Source organism: Bos grunniens, chromosome 27 (genome assembly GCF_055505025.1).
Source record: "Bos grunniens cultivar Pamir isolate PY7600 chromosome 27, Bosgru_T2T1.0, whole genome shotgun sequence".
In the NCBI taxonomy this organism is placed as follows: domain Eukaryota; kingdom Metazoa; phylum Chordata; class Mammalia; order Artiodactyla; family Bovidae; genus Bos; species Bos grunniens.
The window spans coordinates 39,942,798-39,961,015 of NC_141191.1; the positions used below are offsets into that span (position 1 = coordinate 39,942,798).

General features: G+C 48.5%; 1 long non-coding RNA gene and 1 pseudogene across 1 annotated transcript; one reads left to right on the plus strand and one right to left on the minus strand.

The window, feature by feature from the left end:
- The first annotated feature begins 6,404 nt into the window (after positions 1 to 6,404).
- On the plus strand, positions 6,405 to 18,135 carry LOC147343857 (uncharacterized). Its single transcript, XR_015156257.1, has 4 exons — positions 6,405 to 6,935; positions 7,503 to 7,547; positions 8,554 to 15,790; positions 17,964 to 18,135. It is a non-coding gene; the product is annotated as an uncharacterized LOC147343857 (long non-coding RNA).
- On the minus strand, positions 9,896 to 10,012 carry LOC147343858 (5S ribosomal RNA; annotated as a pseudogene).
- Positions 18,136 to 18,218: the final 83 nt, after the last annotated feature.

Below are 18,218 nucleotides of genomic sequence, written 5' to 3' on the forward strand. Positions count from 1 at the left end.
GGTCATGGTGAAGCCAGACGCAGGGAGCAGACAGCTGGCCCCATTGGAGGCAGCACTGCCTTGCACAGTAGCCACATGTATGTTTCTGCCTCCTTGAAATCATGAACTTGTTGCCAGGACTGATCCCACATCAGTGACTCTGTGACTTAACTATGAGGCTCTCATCACTTCTGTCTGCCTTCGGGCCACGCTCCGGGTGGGAAACATCTCCCCACCCAGTGATCCAGGATGTGTTGTGGGAGGGTTGCCCGCCTTCATGTGCCTGTCGAGTGAGGTCTGGGCCACCACGCCTTGCCAGGGTGCTGAGCCTCACCCTGCTGGCCACTGGCAAGTCAGGGACACCTATGAGCTGTATCACCAGCTGTCTTGCTCTTGAAGTTCTGTTAAAAGCCCTTAGGAGAATCCCGATATCCTCAGATCTTCCCAGGGAGCTTGGACTAGGTCTCCTAGGACAAAGGAAACCAAAGTCTCATCTCTTGCTTGGACTAGATTCAAAATCAAGTATTTCCTAACTTCTGTCTTTCATGCCATCTTTTCAAAAAGTACATAATTTCGTTTTAGTTTTACAAAGGGTTACTGCTGGTGATCCCAGAAGTCGTTCTTAAGCACAGCTTACAATAACCTGAGGGAGGTTTAAAGTTTGCCCCTTTGTTCCCCGCGCCCACCAGGAGTTATTTTGTTGAGATTGAAATGGAGCACAGACCACATTTCCCCAAAGCATGCTAGGAGGTCCTAATGTGGCCAAAGATGGAACCACGAAAATGTGTGGGAAGTTGATAGGGGAGATTTTGAAGAGTTATTCTACAGACCCTGTGTGGTGTGCAAGCTCAGTTGCCAAGTCACGTCTGACTCTGTGACCCCAAGGACTGCAGCCCGCCAGGTTCCTCTGTCCATGGAATTCTCCAGGCAAGAACACCGGAGTGGGTTGCCGTTTCCTCCTCCAGGGGATCTTCCCCACCCAGGGATCCAACGTTCATCTCTTGTGTCTCCTGAACCGGCAGGCAAATTCTTTACCACTGAGCTACTGGGAAGCCCAAGCATAGCCCCTCGACTTGACCGAAATGAACATGAAGCCAATGTTCACCTTCTTGGTTCTGATCCCAAAGTCGTGTGTGGGGATGGACAGCCCCTCATGTCATAGATGCAGGGTATGAGACCAGAGCTCTGGCTTATCAACACCTTTCCTTCCATTCACTGCTCCTGTTTGTGAAACCCAGATGTCCCCTCTGGCCTTTTAGTTGAGGCCAGAGCTTTGCTCTTTGAAATCACCGCCCCCTCCACCCCCAACACACACCCAGGCTCCAGGCATTCCCCGTCACTTCCTTGCCTCTCCTGGAGGCAGCCCTTCAGTTCTGCCCTCTAGAGCCATCTCCCTCATTACACTGTGTTTGCCTGAAGACTCTTCTTTAACTGGAAACAGTCTTGACTCTACCCTGGGGTGAAGTAAGACACTTCATCTCTTCCCCTACGTGTATGTTTAAATAAGAGCCAGCTTATGGCCTCAGCATGAGCGCTGTTGTTTAAGTTTGAGACAGAGAGTTTTATTGGCATGTCAGTATTTTAACAAGGACACTTGTACAGCATCCAGTATAATGGAAGGTTATGGCCAATAAATGACAGATCATGCCTTATAAATAGGGAAATATGAACACGGACAGGCTCCCTTTGAAGAAAGGAATCTGTATGCATAGAGTTTATATAGCCACCCTGGGAACCCTCACTGGGAGTAAATGCTACACCTCTGTCCTCATTAAAACACAGCGCATCACAGATTTTAGGGCTGGAAAGAATTTGGATGTTATCTGGACATCATTTTGCAGCTGAAAAAAGTGGGGGAAAAGTGAGGTTCCACACCACAGGGCTTCAGTGGTGAAAACAGAATTAAAGCAGTTTCTGACTTATGGTCTTTACAGAGTTATTATACTGTGTTAAACAGATCATTTACCTTACTGAGTTCAGGAGTGAGAATGAAGGGAACCATCATCTGTATTTCTCTTCCAACATAAGCACCTCTGTCTGTTGATGAAGAGCAGACGGAAGCCGCCCTCAGGACTGCATGCCTTGCGGCCAGTGGTGGGCATAGGCCCCCATCCAGGCTCTGCTGGCCGCTCCCAGTGCTCCCAGCAGGTTCCACAAGCTTCCCAGCCCCTCTGGAGAAAGCAAACCTGGGCCATGACCTTCTTCGCTGCAATAAGCAGGTACTGATGGAGCTGCCAGTCAACTCTCAGCTCTTCCTTGGGTCAAATTCTGCACAGGGGAGGAGGCAGAAAGACATGGAGCAAAGGAGTCAAATCAGAAGAATAAAGAGAACAGAGGTGATTGTTTATGAGTTCTTACGTGAGCTCTCTTCCTTTTGGAAGAGCCTGTGGAGCCTCAAGTCTGCACTCCTTCCAAGTAGGGGAGGGGTTCACAGACAAGAGGGGGAAGAAAGCACCTTGCAACCAGAAATTACTTTGAATTTTTAATAGAAAAGGAGGGGTTTCTGGTCAATACTGGGCTTGCAAGCATGAGTTTGATTTGCTAGTTTTGCTGCGTGGTAAGCAGCCCTCCCAAACCAGCTAAATAAAAAGTCTAACTAGGAACTTCCCTGGTGGCCCAGTGGTTTAGAATGTGCTTTGCAATGCAAGGGGCACAGGTTCGATCACTATCAGGGAACTAAGATCTTGCATGCTGTGGATCAACTAAGTCCGAGAACCACAACAACAGCCCGAACACTGCACCACCATGAAAGATCCCAGATGCTGCAACTGAGACCCATCAGAACCAAAAAAAAGTCTAATCAAATGCCCGGAACAAAAGACTCAAATCCTATTGTTTTATTCTTTAAATACTATTTTCTAGAGAGACTCCAAGGAAATAATATATGTCACTAAAAAGATGACACTTACTGGTCAGATAGAAATGGTTTCTAACCCTCTGAATGCACTCTATAAAGAAAGCTGAGCACAGAAGAATTGATACTTTTGAACTGTGGTGTTGGAGAAGACTCTTGAGAGTCCCTTGGACTGCAAGGATACCTAACCAGTCCATCCTAAAGGAAACCAGTGCTGGGTGTTCATTGCAAGAACTGATGTTGAAGCTGAAACTACAGTATTTTGGCCACCTGATGCGAAGAGCTGACTTATTTGCAAAGACCCTGATGTTGGGAAAGATTGAAGGCAGGAGAAGTGAGGATGAGATGATTAGATGGCATCACTGACTCAATGGACATGAGTTTGGGTGTACTCCGGGAGTTGGTGATGGACAGGGAGGCCTGGTGTGCTGCAGCTTATGGGGTTGAAAAGAGTCAGACACGACTGAGTGATTGAACTGAACTGAACTGAATGTACTCTAAGTCATTGTGACCCCATATATCCGTACAGATCAACATTTCAAAGCATTTTCAAGCTATTATTTTGTTCAGTCCTCCTAACGTGTTTTGTGAGCTAGGCCTTTGTATCTTAACTCACAAATGGGGACTTGTGAGTTCAGGGCAATTCCATGGCTTGCCTTTTCATACTGTTGATGGGATTCTCTAGGCAAGAATACTGTGGTGGTTTGCCATTTCCTCCTCCAGTGGACCACGTTTATCAGCACTCTTCACTGTAACCTGTCTGTCTTGGGTGGTCCTGAACAGTGTGGTTCATAGCTTCATGGAGCCATGCAAGCCCCTTCGCCATGACAAGGCTGTGATCCATGAAGGAGAAAAAGTGGAAGTAGTGACAGATTTTATTTTCTTTGGCTCCAAAATCACTTCGCACAGTGACTGCAGCCATGAAACTCAAAGACACTTCCTCTTTAGATGGAAAGCTATGACAGACCTAGCTGCTGCTGCTGCTGCTGCTAAGTCGCTTCAGTCCTGTCCGACTCTGTGGGACTCCATAGACGGCAGCCTACCAGGCTCCTCCATTCAGGGGGTTCTCCAGGCAAGAACACTGGAGTGGGTTGCCATTTCCTTCTCCAATGCATGAAAGTGAAAAGGAAAGTGAATTCGCTCAGTCGTCTCCGACTCTTTGCAACCCCATGGACTGCAGCCTACCAGGCTCCTCCGTCCATGGGATTTTCCAGGCAAGAGTACTGGAGTGGGGTGCCATCGGCTTCTCCGATGACAGACCTAGACAGTGTATTACAAAGCAGAGATGTCACTTTGCCAACAGAAGTCCTATGGTTTTTCCAAAAGTCATGTACGAATGTGAGAGTCGGACCATAAAGTAGGCTGAGTGCTGAAGAATTGATGCTTTCAAATTGTGGTGCTGGAGAAGACCCTTGAGAGTCCCTTGGACTGCAAGGAGATCAAACCAGTCAATCCTAAAGGAAATCAACTCTGAATATTCATTGGAAGGACTGATGCTGAAACTGAAGCTCCAATACTTTGGCCACCTGATGCAAAGAGCCGACTCATTGGAAAAGCCCCTGATGAAGGGAAAGATTGAGGGCAGGAGGAGAAGGGGGTGGCAGAAATGAGATGGTTAGATAGCATCAGAGACTCAATGGAAATGAATTTGAACAAACTCCAGGAGTTAGTGGCTTCCCTGCTGGCTCAGACGGTAAAGTGTCCGCTTACAATGCGGGAGACCCGGGTTCGATTCCTGGGTCGGGATGATCCCCTGGAGAAGGAAATGGCAACCCACTCCAGTACTCTTGCCTGGAAAAAATCCCATGGACAGAGGAGCCTGGTGGACTACAGGGTCGAAAAGAGTCAGACACAACTGAGCAACCTCACTTTCACTTTCTTTTCCGGGAGTTAGTGAAGGACAGGGAAGCCTGGGTGCTAACAGCCCACGGGGTTGCAAAGAGTCAGACATGACTGAGCAGCAGCAAAGGGTCTGCCTGGTTTACGCAGTAGAGTGAGTGGTCGTGGACCAGGCCTGGGACCCGGGTCTTCCCACCCCCTGACCAAGGTCCCCTTCCCCACACCTGCTGCCTTTGTCTGCCTGTCCTTCCACCTGTGTGCATGGCATGGCTGGCATTTTGTCTCATTATTTTTGCATTCCCAGAGCCTAGCCCAGGCTGTGAGGTAGAATAGATATTTAATCCATGTTTGTTTAAGAGCTGAATGAATCTGTAGGCTTGCCCACAGAGAATCAGTACCTCCCTGAACAGTCTGGTAAGCTTATTTTTGGAAATTAAGGTTAAGTAGCTTTGCAGCCTAAGAACTTATCAGTATGTTTTGAGGGATTATCTTAACCCCAGGAATGACTCAGTAGTTTGGATGTTCTGACTTGAGATGCTATTCGTATGAAAAGGAAGGGATAAGGTCAGGGTGATTATATTATTATCCTGCCACAGAGTCATTTGCCTTGATTTTATTTTCCCTTAACATTGTATTATTTTTCAAATTATTATTCATTACATGCAATGAATGATGTAAATCTTTTATCCCTGCAATGTGAATGACACATATGTGAGTAACTATTGTTTTGAAATATATAGCATTTCCTGACCCAGAAGGATTATTATTTACATAATCAGTCTTGCAATTTTAGGAATGCACCATCTTGAATTATTATTCAACTGTTTCATTGATGTTGGTTCTCCAACTAGATTATAAATTCCTTCAGACAGACTTGTGCATTTTATGTATTTTATTTCCCTCACGCCCAGTGAAGAATTGACTCACAAAGACAGATTTCTGGGTACACAAATCAAGGCAAACAATGTAGATTCCCTTGATGGGGCTCTTATTGTAGTCTGACAGCTCTCTAGAGAGAATTTTTTTTTTTTTTTTTTTAGTTTTCATCTTGATCCAGCTTAGTACTGTAGTTGGAATGGAATTCTGTTTTATTAAACTCATAGTGTTTCCTAAGAGTTACATATTTTTATAATGAAACTTTCTGTTGGTAGGGCAAAAAATGTAGGCAAAGCGGAGGGAACAGCTTCTAGGATATTTGCATTAAGAAGAAAATGTTCCTGCTTCTTCCTCTCTTCCTTTTCAGATAACATGTTAGAAGCTACAGGTGTGAGTTTCCATTGCCAAAGTGAAGGGGAAGTAAATGGTTGCCTCTGCTGGCTTGTCAAACATTTGGTAAAACTGTGTCACTGGAGGTGGGGGGTAATGAAACAGTCCGTGATGACAATCAGCAGATACCTAAGAGGGGGAGCTGTCACGAATAAAAGGAGTTAAAATCGTTTTAAGAAAGGGGTTGAATGTATACATACTACAGAGGTCACAGGGACAAAGTTGTGAGCACTCAGGAGAAGGTAGATTACAACCCCGGAAATGCCGACTCCGATGGTTATCAGAGAACTCGTCTCCCACCTCTCCTCCCGCCTGTAACTTACTGGCGGTTGAGGGGGAAATTCGTGGGGCAGTCACAGTGGCAGTCCGGTTGTCAGGGAGGCTGAGCACATACTAGGATTTCACAGCTCTAGGATTTCAGGAACGTTTTCTTAATGAGAACGTTTTAGTCCTCTGGTCTGATCTTTCCAGATTGTATCAGATGTCTCTTGCTGCGTAACAAACACCAAGCATGTAGTGACTTCAGACAGTAACCTTTGACATTCCTCACGGGTCTGTGGGTGAGAGGGTTCCCTTGCTGGTCTGGCACGGGCTTGCTTGCACATTGGGGCAGCTGGACCCCGGGGCAGGCGTGTGGCCTCTGAGTCTCATGGGGTCCAGTGACCTCCTCCAGCAGCAGCAGTGTTTCAAGAGGACACGTTCCAATGTGTCACAGCCCATGTGCTGGTGTCGTGCTGGCTGGGGCAAACCCAGGGGCATGTCCAGAGTCAATATAGGAGGGGCTGCCCTGCGCAGATGGTGGGAAGGGTGACTCACCAGGACCTTTGCTGTCACAGTGCGTCTCACAGTCTGGCACAGAACTCTCCAGAACATGGACAGCTTGCCCAGGGAAGCACAGCATTGCACAGCAATTTGTTCCCGTGTCCTGCGGTGGCTCGTTTCTGCCGACGTCGCCTGTGGAGTGTCTGGACAAGCCCTAGACGGGCATAAACCACTGGTGACTCTTCCTCCAAGGACCTTTTCCTTGTCCTTCCCTCTGTCCCTCCATTCTTTCCTTCCTTCCTTCCTCTCTTCCCCCTCCCCTCCCTCTCTGTCTCTCCCTTCCTTCCTTGCCCACACTAACTTAGGGAGTGTTAAAGACTAGAACTCAGGTCCCAGTTTAATGATCTTTGCATAAACCACCTCCCTCCCTCTCCAGCTCCTGTAAGATATGTTGTCTCTAGTTTTATTCGCTTTGTAACGTTTGAAGACGTCTTGCCTAATATTTCACGTGCTTTTCACTGCCTAGGGTTAATTTATTTGCTAGTTCGTCTGCTTTTCCATGCTGTCAGTCCTCCACATCATCTCACAATCTCGCGTTAATTTCATTTTTTACCATGTTTAACATTAACTAGTAGAGGCACTGCAGAGGAATGACCCCAAACCAGATCCTGCAGTCCTGAACCTTACATTCCCCAAACTATGTTTCCTCCTGTTTATTATTAACTTTAATTTACTTTGCTTTAGCTGGTAGTCTGACCATGAGATTATGGTCTGATATTTGATAACTTGGCTTGTTTTTCAGAAAAGAGGTGATATTCCACATCAAACAAACCTCAGCTTGTAACTTGTAAGTGAATTCAGAGCACATTTCTTAAACGGGTTTTCTTTCTTGTGAAGCCAGAGGGTTTAATGTAACAAACGGCAGAGTGCCGAATGGGATGCTGGGTGCTTCTTGGCATATGCCTTTTCTCTGAGTCACAGTGCCCAGTCTGCCAGCCACTGTGCAGGGATGGTGGGCATCACCGGGAGGCATAGTGATGCTCCCAGCTTCCTGTGCTCCCGACTCCAAGCAGGAAGAAACTGGGACTAGGGTAGCAGGTCCCTGAGCGAGTCACACGTTCTGTGTTCTACATGTAACGGGTGCAGGTTAAACAAACAGACAAAACCAAACCCGTCGTGCTTCTGGGAGCGCTGCTGCTGCTGGGTCGCTGTGAGCTTCGGCATCACCCCCTTGTTGTTATTCACGTCGTTCTCCTCGCTTGTCATCGGCAGCATATTTCTGTTGGGGCACAAGGGCGAGTGAAGGGTGTGGAGAGAAGACGGGGAGTCACGGGGAAGTGAGGTCAGGGTCGTTCTCTTGGCTCAGCTTCAGGCTGGTGGAACAGCAAGTGGACAGTTTCACCGGCAGCCTCCTTTAGTCAGATCGCCTTTGGGAAATTCCACTTGAATCTGAGTCCCACGGTTTAAGGTGACGTCAATCACAATCAAGTTTTTCCAGGGAAGAATGGGTACGTTGAGTGAAGTATAGTTAAAGGAACTGGGAGTGATTAGCCTGAACCAGGGAAAGCTTGGGGTTATGTGGGAACATCCTCAAATGTCTGAAGGAACCTCACATCCTGGAGGTCCTTGGACAGATTAGGGCATTTGAAATTTGAGGTCAGATACCGCTTAGGACATCTCATGTCAGCTCCCAGTTGAAGGACAGTGGAAACTGATGGCCACCTTCATCCTGTCCTGGTCCATTTTCTTATTTGTGGCTGCTACACGGGCTTTCCTAAAGGTCCATTCTGGCTGTGGATCCTTTCTAAACACGTCCACCCACCACTGCTGTTCTTGGTCTGTTATGTTGCCAGTGTTAAAGCTCAGTCCACGGTGTCAGATCACCACGTGAAGCTGTCCCATTGCGTCCTTCTCACCACCTTCACCTGCACAGCTCCCAGACACCACCCCTACTCGCAGACCTTGAGCCCTGATACCAGGGTCTTCCCCTCCACTCCCATTCCTGCCAGCGACCTGGAACATCTCACCGTCCACCTTGATGGAGGATCCAGCCCACGGCGTAGCTCAGCCTCCACTCCTCTGACTCTGTCCATGGCCTAAATTTTCTCTACCTCTTAGGTCTAATATGTGAACATTGCAACTTCTGGCCCAGCTTGCTTGTTGTCCTCCCAACATTCTCATGAGCTCAAGTTATCTTGCTCTTTTAGCTCAAATAAACTTTTATTCCCTGGTTCCTTTCATTTTATTCGCTATCAGCCGCCGTCTGCCCCTTCCTTTTCTCCCCAGCCATCCTCCTTTGCCGATTATTCATCACCCCTTCCATTCCCTTGCTCCCTACCATGTTGTGCTGGAGAAAAGAAATCACACGTGACAGAGATGAGGGCTACCCAGAGGCACGGCTGCAACTCAGCTGGGCCCTCGCACTTCCCATCAGTTCTTCTGCTGGTCTTGGGGCAGCTTCTTCTCCTGTTGTTCCCATCAGCTGCTCCAAACCATTATCATACTCCTCAAGCCCCCACTTCTCAGTCTCAGCAGATGACCTGTCTCCTCTCTTGAGAAAATTGATGCTTTTAGACCTGATGTCTGCATCAGTCAGAAGTCTTTGTTACAAACAACGGAATCCAATCTCCTGTTTGAATGCCATGTTTGTTAGAAGTTATTTTGCAATTCAGAGAATCTCTGGAAGGACCTGAGGGCCCTTGGAATCTCGGTTCCAACCAGGTTATGGGGGCTGTGATAGTAAATACCAATGTTGGGATCCGAACCTTAGCGTACCCCATGTACTAATGATGCTCACAACCCGGAGTCAGAAGTCCTGTTCCTGTTGTGTTTGAAGAGATAAACACTCCTCTCTTTCATGTGTCAGAACGTGGAATCCGTATGTACCTACCTCCTTATGCTGCTTCCTTCCAAGCCAACATCTGGTGCAGAAGCATCTGACTGATGGGAGCCAGATTCACAAGCCTGTATCTTAGCAGCAAGGGGTCTCAGGAGAATGAGTTTTGGTTTCTACCTTGTGGAGGCAAGGTTCATCATGTGGGGAGTTCCCCAAACACAGGAGGAATGATCAGAAAAGACAGTTGGCAGCCTCGAATATGATAAACGGCCCCTGTGATCTCTTTCACCTTCTTATCCACCTACCTGAAAATTTATCTACCTCTAGATCCATTCATATCTTCCTTCTTCCAATCACTAAGCCTATAATGCCCAGTATTCCCAGGTGGTCCCCCATCCAAGTACTAACAGGCCCAACCCTGCTTAGCTTCCAAGATCAGATGTGATCAAGTGCTTTCAGGGTGGTATAGCCCTGGCAGTGCTTCTGGTTTTGAAGGTCACCTTCTTTATTTCTACACCTAACTGCACCCCTTTCTCCTTTTTCCATGTCCCCTATCTATCATACCCTCTCCATTCTATGTTCTGAATCTGTCGCAATGACAATCACCCAAAATCAATGAATATATTCAAGCTTCTTCCGTCCCCACATCCCACCCTAGACTCTCTCAATTTGCTCTCCCCTACTCATCAAGCTAAGTTCTTGAGATAATGAATCAATCATTTCCATCAACTATTCCCCTCACCCTATTGCTATCAGGCTCTGATCCACTCCTGGATGCCTCCAACCCTGCCTTCACTGAAACTGCGCTTATTATGGTAAACAAATGTCCACCAGTTTAAGCCCAAATGAACACAGATTAATCCCTGATTCATTGTGCCAAGCTGCTGCTTTTGACCCCAGAGACGCCTCCTCCTTCTTGAGACCTCCTACTCCGTTAGCGCCTCTGAAGGACCTGCTTCCTGTTCTTCCTAACCTTTTTAACCCGTCCTTCTCTGCTTCTTCATGGGCTGTTCTTCTTCCACCTTCTATTTAAATGTTGGGGTTCCTAAGTCCCTGAGTCCCCTGATTCTAACAGCTCTCATGGATTCCGCTTGGGTAATCTCAACCATGTGCATGTTTTGCGCCCACGTGTGTGTGGATGTCCCCTGGTCTGTACCGCTAGTCCATACCCGTTCCCTGAAATTTAGACTCTGGCAGTGAAACGCCCGATGCCTGTCACTTGAACATACACCCGATGTGAGCTCTCAGCATACACACGAGGTTAACATTTCTCTTTTATGCTAACCTCTTTTAGTTGGTGATTCCAGCCAGTCCCCTGAGTTATTCTTGCCGTTTCCTCCTCCTTTACTGCCCCCCACCCCGATCCCTCTTTTAATCCTAATTGGGGCATGCCAGTTCTAAAGCCTAAGTAGCTCTCAAGTTCATCACAGCCTGTCCAGCTGTGCTGTCATTGGTCAAGGGTCTCATCATCTCTTTCTGAACTTCTAACTGGTCTCCTTTCTTCCCATCTCATCTCTAAATCCACCCTCTATGTAGCCACAGAATAGTGCTGTTACAGCTCAAACCCATCGCTGACCCGGGCACTTCCCACCTCTCCAGCTGTGTCCCATCATTTTGGCCTCAACAGCACTGATGATTTACCTTGTGTTTCTTGCCTCCCTGGTGGCTCAAATGGTAAAGAATCTACCTGCAATGCAGGAGACCCAGGTTCCGTCCCGAGTCAGGAAGATCCCCTGGAGGAGGGCATGGCACCCCCCTCCAGCATTCTTGCCTGGGAAATCCCATGGACAGAGGAGCCTGGCGGGCTACAGTCGTCCGCAAAGAGTTGGACACGACTGAGAGAATAACACTTTTAGCTTTTGCATTTTCACCCCAATTTTGGCTTTTCCGTCTTTGTATATACCATCTCTTCTGCCTGGAATGTTCTTTCCTTTGTCCTCTCCACTCTGCCACTTCACCCCTCCCCGCAAAGACCGTCGCTGAAGTCTTCCTCATCCTTTCACGCTCAGCTCAGCATCTGCGCCTCCACAAAGACTTTCAGGCCTCTTTCCTCCTCCACTGCAGAGTTAGGTCCTCTTTGCCTGCTCGCATAATGCCCATGTATGCTTCTCAAAGCACTCCCTTAATGTTCTGTACCTTCAAGCTAGAATAAGACTGTAACTTTCTTAAGGGAAATGTTGGTCTCACTCTTTGTTGTAACCGCAGAACCCGGTTAAAGTACTTGACAGCTAGTAGGAACTTCATTAACGTCTGGGAAATCAGTGATCTAATGGATCACCTTTACACACCCTCGAGTTCTGGTGCCAGGTTGCTAACATTGTCATTGTCCCCATCACTACCCTGATAGCATAGGAAGAATGGCCCTACATTTGACAATCTCCGGCTGAGATTTACTGTGCTACCTAAACACACCTCTGAAGGCACTTTGGAAAGCTAAGTCCGCACGACTACACGGTCAGCATCATAGCACGGCAGAATGAACCCCACCCTTTGTCTAAAATCACAAAGCAGACCTGACGCTGACCTTCGGGCACAGCGGGTGTTCAGAGGATGTCTGAGGTTGTAAGGCAAAATAAGAAAGAAGACTCGCCACGTGAGAGGCAAGTATCTGATGTGTTGCAACGTTGGGCTGAAATGAGAGCAGGTGAGCGCTTACGAGATTAACTGGCTGCTCTTGAGAAGAGCTGTGACCATCAGGATCTTTTGATCTCAGCCTGTGGAATGACACAGGCTCTTACTGTTTTGTTAAACTCACTGGAACCCCCAGTGGAGCCACTTCCTTCCCCTCCCTGGGGACATACCAGCTCCTGGAGGCCACCATTCCCACCTTCCAGCACCGCCACCGTGAACTGCCCTCTGCCTGGTGTGATGGCAGCTGTATTCCCCGTGCCACCATTCCCACCTTCCAGCACCGCCACCATGAACTGCCCTCTGCCTGGTGTGATGGCAGCTGTATTCCCCGTGGCTCGGAGTCCCCGTCTCCCGAGGTTGGTCCTAGGTGACAGAGGCACCCCTGCGGCTGGCATCTTGTGTGCCTGTGTCTTGGGCAGGGAACTGACTTCATCAGAGGACGCAAGGCGCTGTCCCCCCTTTCTGGAAGTAATGAGCTAGTCATTAACTAAAATACCTATGTTTCTGAGAATGACTCCTGGCAGGCTGAACGCTCTTCTCTTGAGAAGTGGCCCATAATTGAAAGAGGGGCGACGGTTGGGAGCGGAATAAAGACTGACAGATGGAGGGAAGGGTGGGACCCCACGAAGGCTCATCTTGGCTGTAACAGAGCAAATGGGCCCGAGGGCCCGGTGTTCCTCTCTCCAGCCCGCCCTTACTTATGGAATGAAAGGCTTATCAGGGAAGGAGCCCAAGAGTCCATGATTATACAGAGCCATGCAACTTGAGAAGCAGACAACTGACTAGCCTGAAAATCTGAGTTAAATGTGGTTAAGGGCATATGCAATGAATTTGCAAGTTCCAACAAACATCTCTACAGATATACAAGAAAGAGTTATAAGATTTATATACAAAGAATAGATGGGGAAGAATCTGAAGATACTGATTACCTGGTTTTTCCAGCCCATGACAGGGTTTATCCAGTTGTCAATCTAGTTCTTCTTCTTTTCATAAATCAGACACCTAATGGTTTGAGAGTCAAGTGTGGAATGATTCAAGACTGGAAATACCGGTTGTGTCAGTCGGACCAGTGCTGTGTTCCTATAATCACTTAACATTTTTTTCCTTCTTAAACATCAGTCTGAAATCCAAAGTCAGGCCAGTTGTACTGAGCAGTGATGTTTCAAATAGTCGCTTATCAGTAACGGCAGTTTGTTGGAACCTACGAACAAGGGTGGGACTTTCCCAGTGGCTCAGCAGTAAAGAATCTGCCTGCAGTGCAGGAGCCACAGAAGACATGGGTTCAGTTCCTGGGTCTGGAAGATCCCCTGGAGGAGGGCATGGCAACCCACTCCAGTATTCTTGCCTGGAGAATCCCACGGACAAAGGAGCCTGGTGGGCTATAGTCCATGGAGTCACAAAGAGTTGGATACTACTGAAGCAACTTGGCATGCACGCACGAACAAGGGTCTGGGCGGATCGAAGGTCTTTCTGCAGTTTCTTGTGAGGAGGCACCTGGATGAATTTCAGAGCTCCTCTGTTGTCTGCCAAAGTCAGTGATGCCGGATCCAGGCCCCATGGCACAGCAGTGATGAGCAAGAGGCTGGTGATGGTGAGGCTTCATGGGTTTTTGACACTTGAAGAGCCTTCTCACAGCCACTACCTGTCCCCAGCACATCCCCTAGCCCTTCCCAGGAGAGAGGTGCAAATGCGCCGCACTGGTGTGCCGCTGAACTATTTGAATGGTTCTGTTATGGGTTTCCAGGATCTGATCCAGCAGTCAAAACCTATGTGCCAAGTGCCAGCCTGTCCTAAGCACAGTGCCAGATGGGGAATCGGTATAAAAGCCAGAAGACAAGGCTTCTGCCCTCAGGTTTTCAGAGCAGTGGGGAGGATATTGTTCCCCAACTGAACACCACAAAGATTGCAAGTAGATTTCCACGAGGCTCCTGTAGCAGACAACCAGGATTATTGCGGTAAAAACATCACTCGGGTTTTTTAATTTTTTTAAAATTTTATATCAGAGTATAGCTGATTAACGATGTTGTGATAGTTTTAGGTGGACAGCAGAGGAACTCAGCCATACATATGCATGGATCCATTCTCCCCGACTCCCCTCCCATCCAGGCTGCCACATACCATTGAGCAGAGTTCCCTGTGCTCTACAGGAAGACTTGTTCATTCATCACACAGGTTTTTTTTTTAATTTATTGATTTGATAGATTTATGGCTGGGCTGGGTCTTCCCTGTTGAGCAGGCTTTCTCTAGGTGTAGAGAGTGGGGGCTGCTTTCTATTGCAGGGTGGGGGCTTCTCATTGCGGTGGGTTCTCTTGTTGCAGAACATAGGCTGTAGGCTGTGTGGGCTTCAGCAGCGGCCACAGTTGTGACTCTTGGGCTCCAGAGCACAGGCTCGGTAGTTGTGGCTCACGGGCTCAGTTTTCCCGCAGCACACGGAATCTTCCCGGACCAGGGATTGAACCCGTGTCTCCTGCACTGGCAGGCGGATTCTTGACTGCTGAGCGACCAGGGGAGCCCATTGCTCAGATTTGAAGTGTCCCGCTCAGCAGCTGCTCTCCTAAAAGGCCCAGTGGCCGCAGAAACGTCCCAGGGTTGATTCAGGAATGCAACACCTCGGGGAGGCCGCGTTTCTCTCCATCTCGCTGAGGCCCCCGGCCCCCTCCTCCCTCCCCCAGGCTCTGCCGTTGTCCTCCTTGCACAGAGACTCAGAGATGGAGAACCCCGACCCAGTGACTGTGGTCTGTTTCCTCCATCCTGGAGGTTGTCTGCCTTGAGGGTGCTGTGGCTCTGGGTCACGCAGGGCAGGGAGAGAACAGATCATAAACGCGTGTGGACGGAAGTAGCGTGTCCGGGGATGTAAGAGATGCTCACCAGACTGTCACCCCTCACCTTTTCTTTTCTCCAGCTGATTCATTCAACTGGCTGTGTCTTGTGGAAGAGGGTCCAGAGACCACTGTCCCGTGTGGACTGGTGTATTCTTTTGTGGGTGTTTTTTTTTTTAAAGATTCTTTTTTTTTTGATGCAGATCTTTTTTAAAGCCTTTATTGAATTTGTTACTACACAGCTTCTGTTTTATGTTTCGGTTTTTTGGCTTCGAGGCACATGTGGGGTCTTAGCTCTCCACCCGGGGATCCGACTCTCACCCCCACCCCGCATTGGAAGGTGAAGTCTTAAATGGACCTCCAGGGAAGTCCCTGACTGGTGTGTTCTTTAAGAAACAATTCAGGTAGCCTTCAGATGGCGCGGGTACCACGTGCCAGGCCCCACACGTCTCATAGCTGAACTCTCCGCGGTCTCCATGTTCCAGATGACGAAGCTGAGTCAGTTGCTTACCCGGGACCGCGTGGCTAAGCAGTGGGAGAGCCAGGAAGCTGACTCACCACGGGCTCCTGAGGCTGTGTCCTTAACCATTCCGGGTTCTGCCGTCCTGGGATGAAAAAGGATTGGGCGTCCTCTCTGTCACATTCCTCTTGAATCTGTGTCAACCACCCGGGCAACTGAAGTATGCTTGGCGTCCACAGGAACCAATCGAGCTGCAGCAGTGGCCTCCCAGGCACGAGTCAACAAGCGTGACCGTGAGCCAGTCACGGTGTGAGCGTCTGATGTAGCACGCGCCTTCCAGGCCGGTGAGTCTGAAAGCACAGTTGTCCAACCGGCTTATCCACTGACATCACACCGGCAAGTGATTTTTAAGGTGTCTCTGTACTTTTTTTAGCTTCCTTGAATAACTATGTTATTTCAGTGGTTATGAAACATGTTTTGAAAATTATTCTTTGATTTAAGTTCCTTAAGACGTCATGAATGAAGCCTAAAAACTGACCTAAAAAGGTCAGTTTTTAGAATCATTGCACAATGTGTTGCCTTCATAGAGTGCACTTCATGATTTGGATTGTGGGATCGTCCCTCAGTATCATGCTTTTAATGGAGAAAGAAATGGCACCCCACTCCAATATTCTTGCCTGGGAAATCCCATGGACAGAGGAGCCTGGAGGGCTACAAATCCATGGGGTTTCCAAGAGTAGGACATGACTTAGCGATTAAACAACATCATGCTTTTTAAAGGGAAGCCAGTCTCTGAAAGTCATAAGCAGATTTACATAAAAATCTCCTGCTTCTTGACCTCCTTGGGATGCAAATCTATCTGTCTTGGGTTCGTATTTGATCATTTTAGGTGCATCCATCTTGTTGCTACATCTAGATTTTAAACTCTTTAAGGATACATCAAGACAGCTGGGGATATAGTATGTGTAATGCCTAACAAATATCATTGCAAAACTGAACAGAAAACATATAGGCACTAACTAATCATTAAGTACTAAAAATCAAGGCTTCCATGATAAAAATTGCAGAATTAATTTCGAAAACAAATATTCTCTTTCACTGCCCAAGGGACCACAAATCTCCTTCTTTCTTTCTGTTTTACAGTTAGAATTAGATGACCCATCTAATTCTAGATGACCCATCTAGATGACCTAGATTGTGAATATAATGGAGCAGCTATTGTAAAAAGAGGTCTTTTTTCTTTTACAATTGTATTTATTTTCAGTTGTGCTGGGTCTTCATCGCCGTGTGGGCTTTTCTCTAGTCGTGACAAGGGTCTTCATCGTCGCGTGGGCTTTTCTCTAGTCGTGACAAGGGTCTTCATCGTCGCGTGGGCTTTTCTCTAGTCGTGACAAGGGTCTTCATCGTCGCGTGGGCTTTTCTCTAGTCGTGACAAGGGTCTTCATCATCGCGTGGGCTTTTCTCTAGTCGTGACAAGGGTCTTCATCACCGCGTGGGCTTTTCTCTAGTCGTGACAAGGGTCTTCATCGTCGCGTGGGCTTTTCTCTAGTTGTGACAAGGGTCTTCATCGCCGCGTGGGCTTTTCTCTAGTCGTGACAAGGGTCTTCATCGTCGCGTGGGCTTTTCTCTAGTCGTGACAAGGGTCTTCATTGCCGCGTGGGCTTTTCTCTAGTCATGACAAGGGTCCTCATCGCCGCGTGGGCTTTTCTCTAGTCGTGACACAGGGGCTGCTCTGGCTGCCGTGTGCAGGCCTCTCATTGCAGCGGCCTCTCTTGTGCAGCACTGGCTCCAGGGCACGCGGGTGTCAGTAGTTGTGGCCCCTGGGCTCCAGGTTTTCAGAGACTGGTTTCCCTTTCAAAAGCATGACACCTGCCGGCCTGTCCTGTGAGGTCCCCTGGCGGAGGAGAGGGCAGAGCAAGTGCTTCCTGTGGGCAGCGGGCTCCGGACAGGGGGCAGAGCCAGGCCCAGGGGTGCCCTGCGCCTCCCCCCAGCCATACCCCAACTTCCCTGGTCAGCAATCACTCCTCCCCTCTGAACTCACTCCCTGTGCTGTGCTTGGTCGTTCAGTCGTTTCCGACTCTTTTCGACCTCATGGACTGTAGCCCGCCAGGCTCCTCTGTCCATGGGGATTCTCCAGGAAAGAGTACTGGAGTGGGTTGCCATGCCCTCCTGTGGGCATCTTCCTGACCCAGGGATTGACCCCAGGTCTTCTCCCATGTTGCACGCAGATTCTTTACCGTCTGAGCCACCAGGGAAGCCCGAACTCGCTCCCTACTGCTACATTATTATTTATTTACTGAATTCCTTCCTATTTGGATAAAAGGGGAGTTTTTTGTGGCACTTGCCCAACAGAAGCAGGGCAGAGATGGGGACCTGGGAAGCAGGCCCTGCGTCCCGTGGCTCCATGTGTCGCGCCTGCAGGAGGGCCAGTGGTCCTCTGGGTCCTGTGCTCTCATAACTGCCTTGGCACAGCCCCCTTCACCATGCTGTCTAACCTTCTGGATGATGTTGTTGTAGGTCCTGGGCGCAATGGCGAGTTTCCACCAAAAACTTGGAAATTAGGAAAACTGCTACTCTAAGAGATGAGACACAGTCTACGGCCATAGCAACCGCCCGATCTCATCCGATCTCGGAAGCTAAGCAGGGTCGGGCCTGGTTAGTACTTGGATGGGAGAGATGAGACACAGATACATCATTTGAAAGACAAGGAACCACCAGGCTGGCAGTAAGTTCACTGAGTAAATGGTTAGCCCTGGGCTGTCCAATACGGTG